We start from the raw sequence: 14,211 nt of genomic DNA on the forward strand, positions 1-14,211 counted from the left end.
AATTTATAAAACTGGAGTTCTGGACTTCGAAAAATGAAATGAAATGTGATGAAATGTCATGAAATGCTGAGAAATGATATGAAATGACATGCAAAATGCTAACCCTGAATGAAGAATTTTGGATTTTAAACCCCGATTGGCAGTTGTACTAGTTCAAAAGGTGTTAAAATTGATAAAATTTGCAAAATGGTTGAAGAAATGGTTTTCAGGCCCTACTGAGCTAGAGTGACACTGGAAATTAGGGTCTGAGCTGAATTAAACTGAAATGAGCTAGGTTTTAGAGTTTCATAACTCAAATGAACTGATCAGACACTAACTCACTTGACCTTTCCGACTAATTTTTCAAGAAATACTGCAATTTTTAAAGAAATGGTATAGAATGGTCACTGGAGTGAAGTGAATTAGGGATCTGAGTTGGGTTTGAGCTAGAACAAAAGTCAGTAATACTGACATGAACTAAAATCAAAGCTCGAACACTAGCTTAATTGACTGAACTCAGCTCAATTTCAGCTGAAAGAGCTGAAATGGACTAAAATGGGCTCCTGGACATTTGGAAATGGCTTTGAACTGAAACTGAAGCACTTGAACTTCTGGTGAGCTCATGTTAGACTCTGGGGAATATGACTGTCTGGGAATGACTGACTTGGAGACAATTGACTTAAATTTGAGTGAGAAATGAGCTCATTTCTGAAGAAATTATCCCATTTTGGCAGGAATGGTCAGAAATGAAAAATGGTCTATTCATTGTGAGCTCAGATGAGCTTGAAATGACTGAAAATTTAACTGTTCTGAACTGACCAATGAGCTTGATGGACTCCGACTGACTGGGATCCAGGATGACCTAGGGGTAAAATGGTAATTTTCCTAATAAAAGTGGGTAAAATAGTGATTTTCTGAATCTGACTCGGGGTTTGACTCCTACACTGACCTAACAGGGTTAGCACTGCACGAGGAGGGTTGTTTGAGAATGGATGATGAAAATTTGGGGTGTTTACATCTACTCCTCCTTGGTTGCCACGAAAAGGAAAAGAAAAGGAAGAAGAAATGCTAGAGGAGGGGGACGACAACTAGGGAAGAGGAGGAAAAGAAAGAAGAATTAAGAAGAGGGAGAAAGAGGGAAGGCATATGGCAGGTTGGATCTCCCCCCCTTGAGTCCCTATTTATAATAAAATCTTGGTAGAGGACAGGGACTCTAGGGGGTTCTAGATTGGCTTTAATTAATCAGTCATTAATTTGCAAACATTAGGGGGGTGATTTTCCTAATAGAGTCCTATTTTGATTTATTTTTTGACTTTTCTTATTTCAACCTAATTAAAACTCTAATGAAAGAATTTCAAATGTGGCGCCACCTAGGTGGGGTCCACATTTGATTTTAAAAATAATTAAAATAAAGGTTAAAAATGAAAGATAAAATCAAAAGATAAAAAGCGAAAAACAAAGTCTTAAATCAACTAGATTTCTGAAATAACAAGAATTAAAAAAACCAAATGAAAATGAATAATCAAGAAGTTGTTGCCACCTAGGTGGGTCCCATCTAATGCAAATTGAATTGGATCTAAAAATCCACTTTAAAATTCGAGCCTGACAAAATCCAAAAATCCAATCCAGATCCAGATTTGACACATTGAAAAAGATATTTTTCTGGAAAAGGTATTTCAAAATATCAAATATAAAACACTGGGTTTAGATTTAAAATATGAAGATCAATTTTGAACCTAGGTTTGAAATTGAAAGAAAGAAAGATTTGAATTCGGATCTGGATCCAAAGTTTTAAAATGAAAAATGGATTTGGATCTCAGACAATGAGTCTGATCCATACTTGAAAATGATGGACAAATCCTAGATCAAAGATAAGATTGAAAAGTGAATCCTAAATCAAAGATAAGATTAAAAAGTGGATCCTGAATCAGGAATAAGGTGAAAATGGATCCTGGATATTAAATAAAAAATAAAGAATGAATCTAGTTGAATAGATGATTGGACCTTGAATATCCGATGAGATAATTCGTGTTCAGAAAACAAATTAGACTCTGGATATAGATAGTAAAGCAATTTGGATAAAAGCGCCAGGTCTAGAATAAAAATGGATATATGATATGAGATCCAACATTGGATCTAATGTCCAAATTAAAACATGAGTTGGATCTCAGATATAGACATGATCTTAGAAAATGAATTGATCCGAGTCCAGACTGGAATCATTCTGGCTTAGGAATTGACTGAATCACGACTCTGAATAGAAATGACCAAGATTATAAATTATTTTATCCTGTAGGGCAAAGAGTGACACTTGAAAGACTGTTTTGAACAAGGTTGAACTGGGTTCTAAGGTTTCTGAACTCAAGTAAACTAAAAAGATGCTGACTCAACTAGACTCTTAGACCAGATGATTGAAAACAAACACAATTCTCAGTGAAATGGTGAGAATATCACTATAGTGTGAAATGAGTAACGAGAATATACTGGGTTTGAGCTAAGATGGCACTCAACTATACTAAGATGAACTAAATCCTAGCTGGGCTGACTGGGGTTAGCTCAATTTTAGTTGAAATGAGCTAAAATAAACTCCAAGAATGTGGGAATCAAGTTTGAACTGAAATTGGACCACTTGAACTCCTGACGAGCTCAAGTTAAACATAGAAGAACATGATCGACTGAAATTAACTAACTCTAGGACAATTGGATAGAATTCAAGGTAGAAATGGACTCATTTCACATGAAATGAACCAAATTTAGCTGAAATAAATAGGGTTTACTCATTGTGAGCTCAAGGTAGCTAGAAATGATTGACATTCTAGTTTTTTTAAGCCTAAAATGAGCTTGGTTAGGTCTAACTAACAAGGGTCTAAGGTGACTTTGGGATAAAATGGTAATTTTGATACCTAAACTAGAATGAACCTAGGGTTAGATGCATGTACTGTACTACAAGGTTGACATCTATGAAGGGGGGTGTCCAGAAGTGAACCTGGAAAATTTGGGGTGTTTACAGATGCCCCTCTTTGATACTTAGCTAGTTGAAAGTTGTGCTTAGTGGCAAAGAAAAACACACCAAATTTTAAAAACAAAAATGCCTGAGTTAGAAAATCTGAACTGAGTATGGAAGATTGATTCTGAAAAGCCCTCATGAAATGAGGTTCAGGTTTAATACCTTATCCTGAATGGCTTTGAAAGAATGAAATCCTCGAAAACAAAGGAATTGATAAAAGGAGTGAGAAAACTGTGATGACACTTTTGAGTTTAGCCCCAAAGTCTGAAAGAGATTACAAAAGGCAAGAAAACAAGATCCCTAAAAGCTTTTGAAAAGAAAAGTTTAAAAGGAGGGTCTCATGATTGAGACAAAGAAGAAGCTTTTAAAAACAAAATGGCCTTTTTTTTCAAAGATTCATGTTTAACCCTTACTTGAAGGGGTAGACTCAGGTTTATCCCTGTGAACACCCCAAATTTTCCAAAAATCCAAAAATTCCCTTTTTGCCCCTAACTCACATTGTCTGAATAATCGGGTCAACTTTTAACCAAAATTTCATTCATTCCTCGGATTCGCTGAAATCCAGACTAAATTTTCATTTCTGACCCAGTTTTTTATCTGAATCGGATCCAAACCCGTTTTCAAAGAAATTTCCAAAATTCGAACCCAGAATTCTCAGAAAACCCCTCTTTTGTAAATATTTCTAAAAAAAAAATACAAAAAAAAAAATAAAATCTCTTATTTTCCCATAGTTTCAGGGTTTTTGTTAAAAAAAAAAACAAACAAACAAAAAATACAGAAAATATAAAGAAAAGAACAAAAAAAAATCAAAATAGAAAAGAAGAATGCAAAAAAAATCAGGATTAGAGACCCCTTTTTAGGTTGTAAAAACCCTTTTTTAGAAAAAAAATTCTTTTAAAAGAGCCCTATTTTTGGAAAAATCAGAAAATGGCAACGGCTTTCGCCTGCCTGCCGCACAAAAATGAAGTGGTTCCTCCACGCCACCTTCTTCCTCTCCTCATTTGATCTCCAACGGTCGGTTCTTCCTCGAGCCATCCGATCGTCTACCTTCCTCCCTCAACCATCGATGTCTAACCATCAACTCCTTCAAATCATTTGTCTTCACCTATCCATTTCACGCTTCTTCTTCTTTCTCTTTTCCCCTTTATTTTCTCCTTTTTCTAGTTTTCTAGTGAAGAAATCTCATCTCGTACGCAACATTCCAAAGGACGTGCCTCTTCTTCCTTCTCCCATTTGCCCTCACTCCTTCTGCTTCCTCTCCATTATTTCCTTGAGTTTCTTCTATCTAACAGAAGGAAACCAACCATTCTGAGGCATTTGCAATTACAGGTAAGTAACTCTTTCCTCTTTGTTTTTTTTTTAGAAATTCTCATTTCCCTTTATAGCATCGCCTTTCACCCCTCCACAACTTCTTCTTCTCAATTTCTTTTCTCCTCTTCCCATACGTATCCCCTTCTTATTCTTCTTTTTATTTCCCTGTTCCTTTCCCCAAGCGACTGAAGACCCGTCTTCCCCCCCTTTTTCCCCTTCTCGATTCTCCCCCTGTTCTCTCTGCTGAGCTATTAAAGAAGGCTCTCCGCCTTCCTTCAGAGTTCCTGCAAAAACCAAGGTAAGTATTCTCCTTCTTTCATCCTTTACTTTGATTTCCTGTTTTTTTTCTTCTCTCTACTTTTATTCTATTAAAGCATACATGGTAATGTCGAATTGCCCATAGCAATACCGATTTACCTCCATGCAATATCAACAGAATCTTCGTATTTCTATATTTTTTTTTATATATTTCTGAATTTTTTCTCGATCCTCATATACTGTGTATATTTAATTTGATGTTGTTTTATAATGCTTCATCACATATGCCCTTTTTCGTTTTCTGTTTTAGCTTCATTACCATTCACTTCTTCATTTCATCTTGAATTTGGTTGTATTGTCGTTTGATGCCTTCTTCTTTCCCTTTTGTTTTTCTTTCTTTCTTTTCTCCCTTTATTATTATTTTTTATTTATTTTACTTTTGTTTGATTTCTTTCGTATCATATATTGGTTTTTGTTCTTTTGTAGATCATCCCTAGATCACTAGATCCATTCTTATTTCACATCTGTGTCGTTTTCTTCTTTGGCTCTGCACTTTCGCATCATCATTGATTTTTCCATTAAAGCACCATCAGAGATGTTTGAGTTGCCTGTAACAATCTCGACATCTCCTGATGCTACAACGAAAGGGAAGAATCAAGTTGTGACAAAAATTCTAATCAGATAAATGATATGATTGAGCGTGTCTTCCTGGGTTTTACATTGTGAATCACCGCTCCATTCATTTCCTGCAAACTATCAACATACCTTTTGCTGCTTAAATCCTTCAACATCTTCATTTCACCTGCATTCTTGCTGATCACGTTCAATATAAAATATGTGCGGATATCAACGGATCGGCGATGAGATTTTGAATAGCCCAATGGGAAGTGGCTTGGGGGAAATACCCCTCAATGCTTCAGGTCTTTAGGTCGATTAAGAAGGCATCACCAATCTAGTGAAATTGGGGAATATTTGAGCAACTAATGCTTTAATCTTTCGAGTGGTCTGAAAGAGGAATCTGAGTTGCTCTGTTAGTTTGATCTGTTAATTGAGAAATATTCATCTACAGGATTGAAAGATCTCGAACGCCCCATGGATGCGGCTCTTCCTATGCTTATAGACCCCAGTAACCCTTCTTGCATCTTTGTTATCTTACAGACCCAAACATTCCATCAGAAAAAAGTTGATCCATGACAAACATAAGATTGCCTATGTTTCAAATTGCAGAGGTAGTTTGAGTTTTGTTCCTTGGATCTAAATCCACTATGGATAACCTAAATAAAGCAATGCAGATCAAAAATGGGGCGTGGCGCCAGGTTTGTAGGCATATTATGTCCAACATACATTTTTGTAATTGCCATTATATGCCTCACGTTTGATTTTATCATGATATTTAGATTTTAATTCCTGCATATTTCGCACACCTCATGTTTGTCATGATCAGTTCTATATTGAATTCAATCACGATGATTCATTCAAGAAATACGGTTTGATCATCCTCCTTATCTTGACGAGGTATTGTTGACTGTTATGTAACTTTAAGTCGGGCTTCCAAATGAAAGGGGATTGTAACACAGGTACTGGAGTACCAAGTTGTCGAAAACGAGATCACTGAGAGGCTAAAAGAATTTCTTTTTCCCACAGGAGTTGTTTGTCAAGCTGCGTGAGGATGGGAACCCACTGGGGAGATGCTGATATTGCTGTTATAAATTGAGTTGGGCCAAGTTAATGTAGGGTGATTGTCATATCAACTGTATGTCACCCTCTGCAAATTCTTTCCTAAAAACCAATCTGCAAAATCAATTTGTTATATCAGTCTGGAGTCTTTTCGCAAGAATCAAGCCACTAGTCAGGTTACTGCAAACAGGTGAGAGCCATTCATCCATTTTATTTTATTTTATTTTATTTTACTGTTTAAGGTTTATACATGGTGTGGTATGCTTCTGCGCATTGGTTGTCTATGTGAATGTTTACATTGATTGCTTTTTCCACCACCACCACCATCAGATTTGAACCCAGGAGCCTTAGATTTTATCCGTAATGAGTTTACGAGGAATGATACAACTACCTATAATTCAAGCAGAGAGCATTGTTTTTCTCAGAGATATGGGGTGGTCACCTTAACAAATGAGCAAGTTTTCTTTTTTCAGATGCAATATATTTCAGATTTTTCAAGGACATCAGGCCTGTGAGGACCCAGTCAAAGATGATTACCAGAGGTCCAACATATCTATTTAGTGTTAATCTAACCATATCAGGGTGTATAACCTCGTCATTAGGGGAGGCCATATTGATATGAAACATTCAATATGATGTTTTTTTCTTTTGTTCTATTTTATAATATGAATCATCCAAGGGGTCTGTTAGACTGGAATCCAAAGAAAGCAGCTTACTTTGAAAACCAGTGATATAGGACCCTATGACAACTTGCTAGAAAATAGGTATTTGTCATTCAAGAAAAATTTATCTGAACAAATCCTGCAAAATTTCTTCTGAGTGGAAAGCACCTTCAATGTCTTACATGTTGAAAACTACAGAAAATAGTATTGTATGTAAAGATTCTAAAGATAAAGAATGTCTTAGTATTGGTGAAATGAAACTGTATCCATTGGATTTAACAAGTATGGCCTTCCAAGGGCAGCTTTCTGTTCAGGATGAAAAAACTTAACTGGTCTTCGGCAGTGAACAAGTCAAACAACAATGTCGTTAGTCCAGTGAAAAATGGTGGTTTATAAATAATGTGCCTGGCTAGGCATAATGTAACGCTATTAGGTACATTCTGTGATTATTACGCCGATTGAAATTCATTTCTATTGCTTATCCAGCAACCCCTTTACATATGACCCACCCTGCACATAGGAGTACCTTCAGTTATGCATCTGTGTCCATGCCATAAATTATGCATCCGTTTCCATATCATAAATTATGCATCTTTTTTTATGCCACCAACTGTGCATATGTTACTATAGCTTCAGTCTAGATGTGTCATTTACCTACTTGACTTACATCATTTCCAAGCATGTGCCATGTTTCGTACATCCTGCAACACTGTCCAGCTGCCTATTACACCTACAGGGCATGCACTGTTTGTTGCATTTGACCTTTGCTATACCCATGTTACACTTGTATTAACATCTTCATCACATTCCTTTTTTTTCGGTTCTTTTCTTTCTTTTCTCACAGTGGCTCCTAAGGAATCACTGTGGCCTTTTCTTAGTTATGATATTTCATTCTTGAACTATCATAACTATCATTTTTTATTTTTATCATTCTTTTACAGTGGTTCACAGGGAACCACTGTAACCTTTTCTCTCTTTGTTATGATGGTTCATTCGTGAACTATCATCACCATCATCTTTTTATCATTCTTTTACAGTGGTTCACTGGGAACCACTGTAACTTCTTCTCTCTTTGTTTTGATAGTTCATTCTTGAACTATCATAACTATCATTTTTATTTTTATCATTCTTTTTTGCAGTGGTTCACAGGGAACCACTATAACCTTTTCTCTCTTTGTTATGATGGTTCATTCTTGAACTATCATAACCATCATCTTTTTTTCATTCTTTTACAGTGGTTCACAGGGAACCACTGTAATTTCTTCTCTCTTCGTTATGAGAGTTCATTCTTGAACTATCATAACTATCATTTTTTTTATTTTATCATTCTTTTACAGTGGTTCACAGGGAACCACTGTAACTTTTTCTCTCTTTGTTATGGTAGTTCATTCTTGAACTATCATAACTATCATTTTTACCATTCTTTTGCAGTGGTTCACAGGGAACCACTGTAACTTTCTCTCTCTTTGTTGTGATAGTCCCTTTTAAGAGCTATCATAACTACCATTCTTTGTCATTTTTTTACTATGAATCACAAGAAGTCACTATTCTCATAATAGTTCGTCACGAGCTGCTATGGCCATGTTATTACAGGATGATTCATTTTGGGTTATCCTGGCCCTTGCCTTCACTCATTGCATACAAATGTTCATTTAACTATGGCATCACCTATATGTATATATATATATATATATATATATATTCCCATATATATGTGCATTTCTAACAAATGCAGGGTAGGCCATATGCCTTTCTCATTCAAATATGAGTAAAGCGTCTTGTGTAAGATTTTGAATAGTTAGTTACACTCACATTTTAAATCGCCTTTTGTGCAAATTCTATCTTGCAGGAACATCAGAAAAGCTTGAAATTAGAAAATTTCGATGTATTCAATTCCAATATTGTAATAAGCTATATATTAATTAAAATTCTACATTTCCAGTCTTAGATTAGAATGGATGAGCATGTAAATAACATTTGTTTCATTATTTTCCTTTGTTTCTAAAAACTCACAAATGGGAACACGAATGGCACGTGTATCATTCCATAAGAGGTGATTAAATCCTAAATTGAGGATTTACATCAATGGCCATAGTCAAAATGTAGATAAAACTTAGGATTTTCATCTTTTATGCAATAACACTGGACCCACACTGAATCCTTGTCAAAAAATCATCATATTTTTAAATATTTTCTTCTTTTATCAGAGTTTAACTTAAAATTAACTCAAAATATATATCAATGGCCATAGTCAAGATATATTGAGAGTTAATTTCATTTTAAACTCTATAAAAGCACCAAAATATGTTTTATTCTTCACCTTAATTTAAATATAGATTATTATATAATGCATTCAATGACCATAGTCAGGAATGTATTATATCTTCAATCTTATTTTAATTCATTTAAAGAATGAAATATGCTTTTCAAATCCAATTTCAAATTCTTTAAATTCATTCATCATTTAAGATGGAACATCATCATACTTTCAAAATTCTTTTCCAAAATCCAAGTGATCTCAAATATCTTTCCTCAATCTCTATTTTAATTCATTCTTCTATCTTATTTCAAAGATTTAAATTTCGATTTCAAAGTCCAATTTGACTTTGAGATTTCAAATTCAATTTTATATTCAAAATTCCATTTTCAAATTCAATTTCAAAGTTCAATTTAACTTTGAAATCCCTAATTCATCTTCTGATTCACAATCAAGTTTATTTTCTTATCTTTAAAATTCAAAATCCAAGTTTTGAGATTGATTATGAATCTCAAAATTCGATTCTTTTCTAAAGTTTTAAATTCAATATGGGTTTTTAAAACCCAGATCCTTCTTCAAAAGTCCCATTTGGGCTTTCTAAATCCATTTTAGGATCCAGAATCCAACTCTATTTTGGATCTTAGACTTTAGATCCAAAATCCATTTTAGGATCTATAATCCAATTCCATCTTGGATCTCAGACTTCAGATCCAAAATCCATTTTAGGATCCGAAATCCAATTCCATCTTGGATCTCAGACTTCAGATCCAAATTCCATTTAGGAATCCAGATTTCAGAACTCAACTTCCTTTTGGATCTCAGACTTCAGATCCAGCTCCAGATTTTAAATCCAAATCCACTTTCAGATCCCAGATGATTTCTTAAATCTTTTTTTATTTTAACTTCCATTCGAATTTCTCAAGTCCAAATTTCATCCTGATATCAAACTTTAAATCTGAAATTCAATTCCATTTTCAAATCTCATCTCTTCTCCTAAATCCAGGTTCAAAGTCCATTGCTGACTTTGAAACTTTATCTCCTTTTATCTCAACTTCAAATCCTAATTTATTTTCCCAAAAACTCTGATTATTTCAAAGACTTAGAACTTTAAATGTCAAGTTCTAAATTAGAAACCATTTCTTCACTCTATTATCAGATTCATCTGAGAAAGGTTTGGAGATTTCCAAAATCATTTTTTTAAAAAGAGCATACATCCTTGCATTGCACAAGCATGATTCTTTGTGCATTTAGATTTAGGATAAATTCTTAAATAATACTTTAGCAAAGCAAAGAGGCATAGATTCGACCCTTGGCTCGATTACCCCTGGTAAAGGCGCTAGGAACGGTCGAACCTCGTATTGACGAGCGAGCCCCATATCCCAATTTTTCCCGCAATATTTCAAAACGGAGGCGAGTAATTTTCTAAATATTTTCAAATCAAGGTCAAGTGAGACCTTCACAGAAGATTTTCTCTCTCTTCTTTCTTTTCTTTTCTTTTCTTTTCTCTTCTCTCTTCTTTTCTGTCTTTTATTTTCTCCCTTCAAAAAGGAGGAAATAGGGATTAGAAAGGAAAAGAGAAGGAAGACAGAGAAATACCAAAAGAGGAAAAATTTTGCGATGATCACAGGTTTGGCAACCATGATGGACTCGTCTTCGTCCGATCGAATTTTTGCCTTTTTGCTTTGTTTTGATATTATCTAAGTCTTTATTCTAAGCAAATGTCAGCTTCATTTCCATGCAAACCTTAGGAGCCTAGACTCTGTCCTAAGCTGACATCATTACATATAGGATTTAAGTATGGTTTGGTAGGACCATATTGAGGAGATTATTCCATGTTCACATTAGACTTAGGTCTGAAATACAGCTCTCCTCAATTCTAGAGATTGAATATAAACAATGTATGCGAGTGTATGCTTCTCTTCATTTTAAATTTTATCTCTTTTAGGACTTGCATTAGAGCTTTCTGGTTTTATCTGCATGTTGAACATGTTTTCGAAAACATCCCTACCTATATTATCCTGGTCTTCACGTTGTTGGGCTGTCTCACTGAACCATAGTTCAGGAGAGAGCCTCACAACTGAGCCACTTATTTGGGTTCGCGCCCCCCTACCAAGTACCTAAGGGTCATAGTTCGAGGTATATCGGTAGGTGCTCAAGGATGTTGGGAAGCCATTACCTTAGAATCAGAGAGATATTTTTATGCCACGTACTTCAAGCTTCAGCTTAAGTATATTGGCATACCTTGATTGGAATCAGATGATCTAAATCTTAGAGTTAGGATTAAGGTCCTATCATCCATTTCAAATATTGCATATAGAGTCAGCCTCTAGAGAGTGCTGTTTGTGTATCCTTGTTTGTACATTTGTGATTGTGTGATATTTTATATTTCCCTTATATTTTCCAAAACCTTGGGTATATATTATTCAAAATTTTCTCTTTGTTTTTAAAACCCGGGTGTATTTTTCCTTTTCTTCTGATTTCTTCAAATTTTTCTGATTCTGCCTGCAAATTCTTCAAATTTTAAATCTTTACCATTTACTTTCAAATTTATTTTCCCTCCTATTTTTCCAATGTATATTCGGATTCTATTTTCTTAATTATCTTTTCATAAATAAAATCTCTTTCCGTTAAGAGATATCCTTTTTATAGCATTTTCCTTCATGTTTTAGTTGGTTACTCTCCCTCATGGAGTAACAACGCAATTGTCATAGATTCTGTGATGACTCGATCCCTGGTAATGGGATATCATTTTGTCGACCTAATTTTGTCAAAAATTTCTTTCAAAATTCTTTATTATAAATATCTCATTTTTAAAGTTCTCCTATTTTTCTCAAAATAACATTCTTTAAATATTATTCTTCCTTCCCAGTTATACTGGGGCATTTTTTTAATATATAGATAAATAAATTCATATTTCAAAAATCTGTTTGCAGGCAGGATCAGACAAACTCGTTTTTCTTAAATCTTATAAATTTTCAGTTGATCTTGTTATCTTTATTAGTTTATTCATTTTATTCATATTTTTTATCAAGTTTACATCAATTTTATCAATTTTTATCAAGTTTTAAAATTCTTTACCCTTTCAGGTTAAGGGATAAACCTGATGCCTCATTCCCATGAGGTATTCATTTTTCCTTCTTATTTACCCTTTCAGGTTAAGGGATAAACCTGAGTTTCCCACTCAGGTTAAGGGATAAACCTGAATTTCCCGCTCAGGTTAAGGGATAAACCTGAACCTCGTTCCACGAGATCCTTCTTCCTTCAGGATAAGGGATACTCCTGAAGTCTTTTCATCATCTTCCAAAGGATCCTTAATTTTTCCACCAAATTTTACCAATTTTTTCTTTGACAATTCTTTATTAATCCTTATTCTTTATCAATTTTATCAATTTTATTGATTCTTTATCATTTTGTTATCAATTCTTTTAAATTCTTTATCAACCTTTTATCAATTTTGTCAAATCTATTCTTTTTCCCTTTCAGGTTAAGGGGTAAACCTGAATCATCTTCCATAATTTCTTTAATTTTCATCAATTCTTAATTTTCTTTTATCTTTTCCTTTTAAAGATTTGGGTTCTGACTCTGGTCTTCCTTTTTATCTTTTCTTTTGAAGTTTCGAGTTCCGACTCGAGCTTCCCTTTGGTTCTAATGCTCGCATTGGACCAATCGTTTTCTTTTATCTTTTCCTTTTAAAGATTCAGGTTCCGACTCGGGTCTTCCTTTTATCTTTTCTTTTGAAGTTTCGAGTTCCGACTCGGGCTTCCCTTTGGTTCTAATTAGGACCAATCATTTTCTTTTATCTTTTTCGTTTAAAGATTCAGGTTCCGACTCGGGTCTTCCTTTTATCTTTTCTTTTGAAGTTTCGAGTTCCGACTCGGGCTTCCCTTGGGTTCTAATTGGACCAATCATTTTCTTTTATCTTTTCCTTTTAAAGATTCGGGTTCTGACTCGGATCTTCCTTTTATCTTTTCCTTTGAAGTTTCGAGTTCTGACTCGGGCTTCTCTTTGGTTCTAATGCTCGCATTGAACCAATCGTTTTCTTTTATCTTTTCCTTTTAAAGATTAGGGTTCCGACTCGGGTGTTCCTTTTATCTTTTCTTTTGAAGTTTCGAGTTCCGACTCGGGCTTCACTTTGGTTCTAATTAGGACCAATCATTTTCTTTTATCTTTTATCTTTTATCTTTTATCTTTTATCTTTTCCTTTTAAAGATTTGGGTTGCGACTCGGGTCTTCCTTTTATCTTTTCCTTTGAAGTTTTGAGTTCCAACTCGAGCTTCCCTTTGGTTCTAATGCTCGCATTAGACCAATTATTTTCTTTAAAAATCCGAGTTCCAAAAACCCGGGTTTTCTTTTACCTCTTTCTTTCAAGATTCGGGTTCCGACTCGGGTCTTCCCTTTTATCTTTCGTTTGAAGTTTCGAGTTCTGACTCAGACTTCCTTTTGGATCCAATGCTCGTGTTGAAACCAATCGTTGCTTCGAAAATTTGAGTGTTCAAAACTCGATTTTCTGTTTTATCTTTTATCTTTTATCTTGAAGATCCGGGTTCCGACTCGGGTTTTCCTCTTTATATATTCCATCTTCCTTTTTAAATACCCGACTTCTGACTCAGACTCTTCTCTTTTTTAAAAAACCCAACTCTCGGGTTGGTCCATCTTTCTTTTTAAATATCCGAGTTCCGACTCAGACTCCTCTTTTAAGCTTCAGGTTTATTCTCTTAAAAAAATTTCTTCATTCCCCTTCAGGTTAAGGGATAAACGTGAGTTTCCCGTTTAGGATAAGGGATAATCCTAAAACCATGCATAGAGGCAGCACAATCTTCTATAGTGGCCCCTCATCAAATCCAGTATAAACACTGGTCCTTCATCAAAATCCAATTCTCACATTGGTCCTTCCAAATCCAATTCTCAAATTGGTCCTTCAAAATTCCAGTTTTACACTGGTCCTTCAAAATTCCAATGTTTACATTGGTCCTTCAAAATTCCAGTTTTACACTGGTCCTTCAAAATTCCAATTTCATAAATTGGTCCTTCAAAATTCCAGTTTATACTGGTCCTTCAAA

The sequence above is a fragment of the Nuphar pumila genome, chromosome 5 (genome assembly GCF_984573655.1).
Source record: "Nuphar pumila chromosome 5, dmNupPumi1.hap1.1, whole genome shotgun sequence".
Classification (NCBI taxonomy): domain Eukaryota; kingdom Viridiplantae; phylum Streptophyta; class Magnoliopsida; order Nymphaeales; family Nymphaeaceae; genus Nuphar; species Nuphar pumila.